This window comes from Capsicum annuum, chromosome 7 (assembly GCF_002878395.1).
Source record: "Capsicum annuum cultivar UCD-10X-F1 chromosome 7, UCD10Xv1.1, whole genome shotgun sequence".
NCBI classification, from domain to species: domain Eukaryota; kingdom Viridiplantae; phylum Streptophyta; class Magnoliopsida; order Solanales; family Solanaceae; genus Capsicum; species Capsicum annuum.
This window is the reverse complement of record NC_061117.1, coordinates 57,692,105-57,701,929: the sequence shown is the minus strand read 5'-3', so window position 1 is coordinate 57,701,929 and position 9,825 is coordinate 57,692,105.

Here is a 9,825-nt window from a genome sequence, read left to right as displayed (position 1 = left end):
ATTCAGCCATGTTATCGGTTTATGGGAAGTGTAATTTAGTGATTCTGGATAATCTTGTCCTATTTCTGACACCAAAACTACTCTAATTCCTGAACCCTTGAAGTTAACCGCTCTATCAAAGAAAGCATTCTCCATCTGTGGTATGTTTCTACAATGTCTTCTTCCACGAATAAAATTTACTCATCTGGAAAGTAAGTTTGAAGTGGCTCATATTCAATATCGAGTGGATTCTCAACTAAATGATTCGCTAATTCAAGTTTTAATTTCTCAATTGATTGAAGAACTTTTCCAGGTGTGTTAAATGATCTGAACTCTTGCAAGATTTTATGATTACATCATCCACGTACACGTCAATTTCTTTATGAATTATATCATGAAAGATCATTGTCATAGCCCTCATAATTGTCGAACCAACATTCTTGAGACCAAACTACATTTCCCTATAGTGATAAATACCCTAGGGCATAATAAAATCCATTTTTTCTGCATCTTCTTCATCCATTAATATCTGATGATGCCTAGAGAAACAATCCACGAAAGACTACATTTTATGCTTTGCACAAATATCGATGAGGAAGTGGATGTTGGGTAGTAGAGAATTATCTTTAGGACTAAACCTATTCAAATTCATGTAGTCAACACAAATTCGGATCTTGCCATCCTTTTCAGCACAGAAACAATATTGGTTAGCCATGTTGGGTATTTTGTGACCTCTATAATTCTAGATTGAATTTGCTTCGTAACTTCTTCCTTGATATTCAAACTTAAGTTTGGATTGAATTTCCATATTTTATGCTTAGCTAGATAAAACTCGGGATTGATTGGTAACTTATGCAACATGATGTTGGTGCTTAAACTGGCGTATCATTGTAGGACCAAGAGAATATGTCAATGTATTCCCATAGCAAGTGGATGAATTCTCTTTTCTATGATTCTATTAAGTGAACACTAACCCTTGTCTCCTTAACTTAATTGTGGTCTCCCAGGTTGGCTATTTCTGATTCCTCTAGGTTGGGCTTTTCCCGATTTTCAAATTCTTCTATATGTTCTACTTACCACTCCTCATCATAGTCTTTCCATTCATCATCTTTCACCTTGCTTTGTTTGTTTAGCACTTGATATGACATGGCATTGGTAGGTTTTAAATTACTGTTAGAGATTTTGACCGGGTGAAGTAAAGATGTTCAACCAACTTATTCCAACAAGAAGTAGTTTTCTATTATCTGCAAAGTAAATAACTTAAAGGACGACATGTTAGATCCCGTACATAACAAATAACACAAGATATTCAACAAGAAGTAAACATATAGAGTTATTTTCATCATAGGCAAGTTGATCCACATGAGTATGGTGGATGAATTTGCCTTTGATTCGAACAAATGCACATAGAGTATGGTGGATGAATTTGCCTTTGATTTGAACAAATGCACATAGACACATAAGAAAGCTATATCACACAACAACATTATAGTAAGTGCATATCCTAATTGAGTGACCCTTTTTAGCCAAGGGTTTGCCTAATGTATTTTAAGAAAGTACATGCTTTTTAAAATCAATCCATTATCCCACAAAATTCTCTCTCTGTCTTTCTCTCTCTCTCTCTCTATATATATATATATACATATATAAAAAGGGCAAAAATTCCTACAAAAGTTGCAATAAAAGGGATACAATCTTTAGGAAGAAAAAATAACATGAAAAAAAAGAACAAGGTCACATTCAGGGGATAGAAAAATTAGCTCCTAAATGTTCTTTCATCAGCCTTTACCTTTTTAGCTTTATTCACCTCTTGCCATATAAGATATCTACTGGTGATCAGGTGACTCCCACATAACTTTGCTTTACTCTCGTAGGTCATTTTTACTATGGTATCAATATAGGAAACCATGCAACCATCCAAATCAATCAAACACCGCCTAACATCGTCAACCTCTTGCCCAGCTCACTTTAATTCTTCTCTCAATCGGTATATGGTTGAGGCATCCTTACAAGAAAGCAAACCTTCCCTCGACCCCAAAAGATAATGGATTAGATTAAATAATATATATTTCTTCAACACATAAATATGATTCATCTGTAATTTGGTCGTGGCCAATAGATACAAGGCGGGTTTTCTAGTGGACCCAATACCCCCTCAGGTATTGGATCATCCTAGGCTCATACCTAAAAGAGGGTTTTAGATTTTCTCTATACTAGGTGTCTAGAGTGGGTTTGAACCAGGTTTCCAAGCGAAAAACATGAGTTTGAAAATAAAAACAGTCATCGAACGCCTCATGTGCCAATAAACAGTCGTATTTCCAATACTTAATATGAAATTGAACAATATGGACCGAGACATCCAAGAAACCCCAAACAATTTATATATTTCAAATGGGGAAGTATTCCATGAAATGAAACAATATAATTTCGAAAAAATTTAAACACATAAGCATATAAACAGTTTAAATATTGCAAACCCAAAGAGTTAGTCAAAGAAGCTAATTTAAAATTTTGGTTAGAACCTAGTTAAAGTCCCCAGCAGAGTCATCAATTCGGTTTTGGGAAGAAAAAAAATGACTTTTACATTTTTTACGAATTCAAATACTTTCGAAAAAGTTTTCAAACTCAACTTTTCAAAAGCACAGTCCCCACTTAATTTATTTAGGAAAATCAAGAAAATCTTTAAAAACACTTATATGATTCAAAACAGAAAAAATCCTTCAAGTTTGAAAATTAGAAGTAAGGGATTCTTATTAATACTCTAGGAAAATTGTTAAGGCACCAAGAGTATTTTCTAGCTTGCAGTTATTCGGACTATTTGAAAATAACTTTTTAACTAACTTTAAAAAGGAAAGTAGGTTTTTGAAAAAAAATCGATTAAGGAAAAAAATTGTTTTCAAGATTGTGTAAAACAAGTTTTATAACTTAGCTGAAATTTTAGCTAAGTTTAAGAAAATTAATAACAACTAGCATATAAAGGGGAAAGGGAAAAACTAAAAGACTTAGACCATTAGACCCGAATCCATAAATCCTGTCCTAAACTGATTTGGGTTTTTTGACCCGCCTACACCTGTCCTAATCTAATCATTTGCGCTTTTGACCCATTTGTACCTATCCTAAACTACTTCTTTTGGATTTTTGGGTTATTTTCACTTGTCTTACACTAGGTTTTGGACCTTGAAGTCCCAAATATTTTCTTCACCTATATTAAATTACACCTTTGTCTTAGAGGCCCAAATGAATGAATGAATGAATAAACAGATAAATAAATAAAGAAAAATAAAGCAATAACAAATATTGAAACTTTTCAAGTCTCTTAGAGACTTCATCAATAGGTTTTCGACCCATTTCTTTTTCTTCCATATTTTTGCACCCGTACGCCATATGATCACCTTTGGACTTAAACTTCGAGGAGATGGGCCTTATTGGCCCCTTCAAAAATACAATGGGAGGGAGTCCATAGTGGACGCCAAAATAGTTTACATTCAAAAAGAAGAAAGAAGGATTAGAGTGTAATTAAAATTCAGATCACTGGCTTTACACAAATCAAACAAAAGAAGACAAATTTTATTCTATCCATGATTAATCTAAAGCAAACCAAGTTAGGCCTCTATCCAAAGAGTAACAAAGCTAAAACATAAAATCAAGTTTTATCTTTGGGGAAAACTTGATTCATTAAACTAATTGGGATACGACCAGTTAGAGATAAAAAAAATTTAATGGTCATGAAAATCATTAACCATAAGCCAATCATGATTGTAAATCAGAGGAAAAAACTGAGCATTCGTAAAGGTAACATAGTGCTCACAATCATAGCATACGAAACTAAATGAATTCACCTAGAGATAAAGATTTGATCTTGAACAAAATATGCATGGGTTTGTGTCGACGTTAATCACCCTACTGCACTCCCCAACTATTTCACGAAGAACTTTATGCATAAAAGGGTTATAGAGGGATCCTTGAATAACATACTGCTTGTTTACAAACTTACTCCACTATTCTCATTGATATTGCTAACTCAGAGAAATCGAGAGAAGTTCAAACATATTGAAAGCAAGAAAGATAGATCAAATAGCTATCAAGATGAAAATAAAAGGAATGGAATCAAGATTGTGAATCTAAAAATTTGGTGAACGGAATCTTAATTAAAACAATTGGATCGAAGAGACGGTAACTAAGGGGAGCCTTTAATTAGATAAAGAGTTCAGCAATAAGCTAAGGCTAAAATATATTCAATTGATAGGAAGATATTAAATCAAATAACATTCAAATCAAAGAAAACTAAAGGCAGCATAACAGGTTAACATGGAAGATTTTGTAATTGAAAGAAACGATGATAATGCTAAAATTAATCACATGACCATAATTTTTTGTGATAAAAAATGTAATAACTTTCTTATAAGCAAGATAAAATTAAATTCACAAATTCTTGAGCATGTAGCCATAATAGTGAGCTAAACACGGCCTAAATATTATAACAAACAACAAACACAATCATCATTAAAAAAATCCTAAGGCCTTCAAGGCTTCTACTGTAAACAATCTCAGTATATAACACTATCAAATGAGTAAAACGCTACTATGACTATAGAATAATGATGATGAGAAGAGGAAGAAGAAGAAGAAGAAGAAGAAGAAGAAGAAGAAGAACAAAAATCGAAATAAAAAGGGATGGAGTATTACCTATTTTGGAGCAGCAAATTGAAACTCAATTGCTGTCGGAATTGTGACTACAACCGAAAAGCTTCGCTACCAATCCAAGGATTTTGCATAGTTAACGACTTTTCACAAATTTTTCTTTCACTATAAATTTGAAATTTTTTGCTCAAAAGCTTTTCTCAAACGTTTGATACTTGGTATTTTCATCTCACAATGAGCTTTATATAGAAGGAATTTGGGGGATCAAAATCTTCTCCTGTTAATGTGGAGAAGAGGGAAACCAAGGGTCATTTGTGTATTTATAAAAGATAATTTTTCAAATAGGGATAAGGAGATAAGGTGTAAATCATACTATGTAGTAAAAATTTGTTGAAATTCAAATTTGAAAAGAGGATAAGGTTGGGTTTAAAGAAAAATCGTACAATTGTGTATGAAATTGGAATTTTGAACAATTTTGAATGGCTGAGCTGGACGCAATTTGTTGTTGAATTTAGAGTTGGGTTTGGGTTGCCGGATAGGTTTGCTGGGTTAAAATTATTGTTGTGTGTTGATATTGCTGAGTTATTTGGATTACTGGTGTTGTCGTTTTGCTGTTGTCGTTGTTTCACTTGTGTTGTACATGTGTTGCTCGTGTTTTGTTAGTTTGGTTTGTTCATTGCCAAAGAAGGCAACAAATGGGCAGAGTCGGTGGAGAAAAATTGGGTTAGGTGCGTCTATTATGTTGGGTCATGTTGCTAGGTAAGCCGACTGGGCAATGGGTTTGGTAGAAAGATTTTGGCATTATTTAAAAAATAACCCCAATCAATTTAGGAGTTAGCCATCTCATTTAAATTTTGATCAAATCGAGAATAAATTGGCCAATTGTATTGATATTATGGACAATTTACTTTCAATTATGACCAAATTTAATAAGTTGGATAAATTAAATTGTAATTCAACACAAATTAATACCCAATTTAATTCAAATATGCCCCTAAACTTTGCAAAAATATTCAGATATACCCTCTGTTAAAATTTTAGCTCATCAATGCCCTTGTCGTCCAAGTATTGGGCCATATATACCCCTGTTGTCAAGTTTTGGGTCATATATACCCCTGTTGTCAAGTTTTAGGTCAGATATACCCATGTTGCCATTAATTGCTTTGCTAAAAATTTTCAACCCCTTTTTCACATTTTGGTAAGAAATCATATTTTCAGATCCACTTTTTAATTTTTGTATCGCGTATAATTAAATTCACTCCTTCTTATACATATTAACCATGTCAGATGCTCTCATCTACCTCGCAATTTATTTGAATTTTCTCTAATTTGCTAAAATTTCTTTGTTGTGTTTTTCGATGCTTGCATGACCCCAAGAATAATCAAGTAAAAATGAAAAAGGTCAAGAAAACCCCATAAAAACTCAAATGCATAATTGCGAAAAAATCAAGAATTAAAGTGCATACCAACTGCAAATTATTTTAGTGTCAAATCAACGTACTTCAACTTTTAGACCACCATCAATTCCAACATCAAGAATAAGAAGAATAAGGAAAACCCAAGTGAGAAATTGGGATGTACAAGTGTAAAAGAGGCAGCCCATATAGAGACAGCAAAGACAAGTTGTCAATTAAGAGGATATCTTTTGTACTTATGTATGTATGTATGAGAGAAACAATTATGCAAGAATCTGAAAATACAACAAAAGGGTTTCGACAAATTAGACAAAATCCAAAGAGATTGTGAGGTATATGAGAGCATTTGACGAACGTTTAATGTGTAGAAGCAGGGGTGGATTTAATTATATGTGATGTTGCAATAAAAAAATAATGTGGCAAATATAATTTTTTAAGAAAAAAAAGAAAATGTGGGTTGAAAAATTTCAGCAGAGCAATTAACAGCGACAGGGTATATATAGCCCAAAACTTGGTAACAGGGGTATATATGATCCAAAACTTAACAACAGGGGTATATATGAACCAAAAATTGGACGGTAAGGGTATTGATGAGCTAAACTTTAAACGGAAGGTATATCTGAACATATTTTGCTAAGTTTAGGGGTGTATTTGACCCTTTTCCCTAAAATAAAATAAATATTTCTCCAAATAAATTATTTTGGGAACAAATCATGTTTAAATCAAGACGTTGCCTATTTGAATTAACTTTTGAGATAATACTTGATTAAAATTTAATTTTCCATACAAAATAATTATTTAAGTGACGAAATTATACGATCTCATATATACGGACATGAGAATGTATAATCGCTACCTAAAATGACAAAGTTATCTAGATAAATACTTTGAAAAGTTTTTAATCCCGAATTAAATAAATGTTGTAATTTTATTTAAAAACAAATGGTAAAAATTAGGTGTCAACACCTATAATTAATGAGCATCCTTCAGCTACCATCATTCATCTTAACAAACAAGGCCGGAGCTCCCTAAGTTTAAGAACTTGGATGAATAAAACCTTTTTCAAGAAGTTCCTGCAGTTACGTTTTGAGCTCCCTCAACTTTGCTAGATCTATTCGATAAGGTGGAATAGAAATAGGGTAAGTGTTCGTGTCTAAGTCAATGCGGAAATTGAGATCCCTATCTGGAGGCATATCGATAGGTCTAAAGAAAACACAACTTGAAAAGCTGTCGAAACTAACTATATAGAAGGGGACCCCATATCTACTCCCAAAAATGAGCTAAAAATAAAGAATACCTCTACCCCACTAGCCTCCTAGCATAGACATGCGATATAATTTTCACTGGTTTGGCCATATACACTCCCTCCCACTCTAGTTCCTTCATCCTAGGCATAGCTAGAGTCGTTATTTTAGCATTACAATTTAAAAGAAAATGATATGGAGAACCAGGTCTACCTAGAATTACATCAAAGTCCATATCAAGAATAACCATGTTTACCCAAGTCTAAAAACCCACAAATAATACAGGATAAGAACGATAAATATAGATTACTATCACAGACTCACTCACTGGAGTAGATGCATAACTAAGATAATTAAGTACATCATAAAATAGATTCAGACCCACCACAAATTGGACAGATACACAGGAATAAGTAGACCCTGAATCAAATAGAATATAAGCTATCTAGTCACAGATAGAAATAGTACTTGTGATCACCGCGTTAGAAGCCTCAACATCATTCTTTCCTCGAAATGCATAACAGTGAGCCTAGTCATAAATTTGAGCTAATTCTTTTCGCGACTGCTCTCTTCTCCGATGCTAATATTTTCTCAACCACCAATCTAATTTTCCCATCTTCCCTATGGATAACCCATGTTGCTACCTCCCTCTTCCTTATAAGTTGATATTATAGCACGAGCCTGCTTCTGTATTTGGGCATTCACCGACCACATAAAACACTTCCTCTTAAAGTGACCAGTAGTACCACAATCATAACATATCTTTCGTAGAGAAAGCCTACTAGTACAAGAGTAAGAAATCCCTTGTCCCCAACAACTTGTTCCTGATAAGAACCCTTATCTGTAACCACAATAGAAGTTGGTAAGGCTGACTGAATAGGAAGGGCTAAATAAACTTGTTGATCATGGCCTTTAGAGTAAGATCCACTAAAATTCCCAATATTCCAAGATTTCTTAGCTAACATCTTATCCTAACCTACTTAAATATCCCCCTCAAACTTTTTCACATAGTTAAAAACTTTATTGAAACCTTTTCCTACTAAAGTCATAAGCACAGACAATACCTGAAGGTCATAATTCAAACCTTTAAAGTAGAGGTGAATCCTCTCCTCCTCAGAAGTCAAAAACTATATAGCAAAGAAAGACAAGGAATGGAACTCAGCATCATCAGTTGTAGCCAACATATCACCCTACCCAAAAATGCTAAAAACGTATCCTTCTTGCAGTCACAAGAGTGGGGTGGCACATATTTCTCTATGAACAAAGTGTGGAACTTCTCCCAAGTCAATGAAGTCAAAATTGGTGATCGACATTCAATATACGCTCTCCACCATTGCTTAGTATCCTTCTCCAGCAGAAAAAAACCTCTCATTGCAATTATAATAAACTCAAAAGGCATTTTTAGACTCAGTACCCTAGAATATTGGATATTTCATGTCACTAATTCATGTTCTGCACCAGTCATCACCAAACCCAACATCGTATGAGTAAAAAGCATCATCCCTGGAGCTTTATCCATTCAAGAAGCCATGGCAACAGTAGGATGAATAATTGGAGCCTGATAAATCGATGCCATAGATGTGGCTCGAGTCCTAGCCAACCCACTTAAAATAGATAATACCTATTAATAAACCTCAACGAACATACGATGTAGTCCTATAACCCAAACTTGAGGTCCTACCTTAGGCTCCGCACCCTATTTCTCTACTACTTCCATCTTCTCCAAATAATCATAAGGTGGAGAAGTGATGTTAACCTCTCACAATTCTAGCCAGTTTTCGCTATACCTCCACCCCTGGAGGGTGTGTCTTATCCTATCCTTTCCCTTCCTTTTCCTCTCACTCATCTTCTTCCCCTCCTAGTTGACTCCACAGCTAGAGCGATAGGTATGGGAGCTACTAGTTGGTTTCATTTGACTTAGTGTTCAACATCTGTGAAAAAAATAAAAATAATTAGATATAAATTTGAATTCCTGGTTACTATTTGAAATCAATTTATATCATAAAAGAAACAAGAACAGATTTTCTAAAGTCACATAGCCTCCCAAATAAAAGTACAAAGGTCTTCGTACCCTTTGCGAGACTCTACTGCACCCAATTTGGTACAACAAGATTGATGAACCTAGGATCTCTGATACTAACTTTATCATGACCTAAACCCATCGTGAGTGGCAACCACGTACGTTACTCATCCAGTGGGAGAACTAACAATTTCAAACGACAATCCCACAATCCACACTTAGAAGAAATAAGAGAAACTAATTCATCAATATATCATCCAATCTAAGACCAAATCATAAGTACAACAAAAGCCAAAAAAGTACTTATGCAAAAACTATCCCTAGAACTCAAAATTCATCTATACAAAAACGCCAAAGAATGTCAAGAAATAAAACATGAGTCAAGAACTAGAGAACTTTGCCAATAAGGAAAGATTTCATGATAGCCTAGGTATGTTGATCACCCTGAAATCTAGAGTCAACAACTGAAATTAGAAGTGATGTTTTGTAGGAGTCGTTGGAATTTGTGTTGCACTTATAAAAGTAA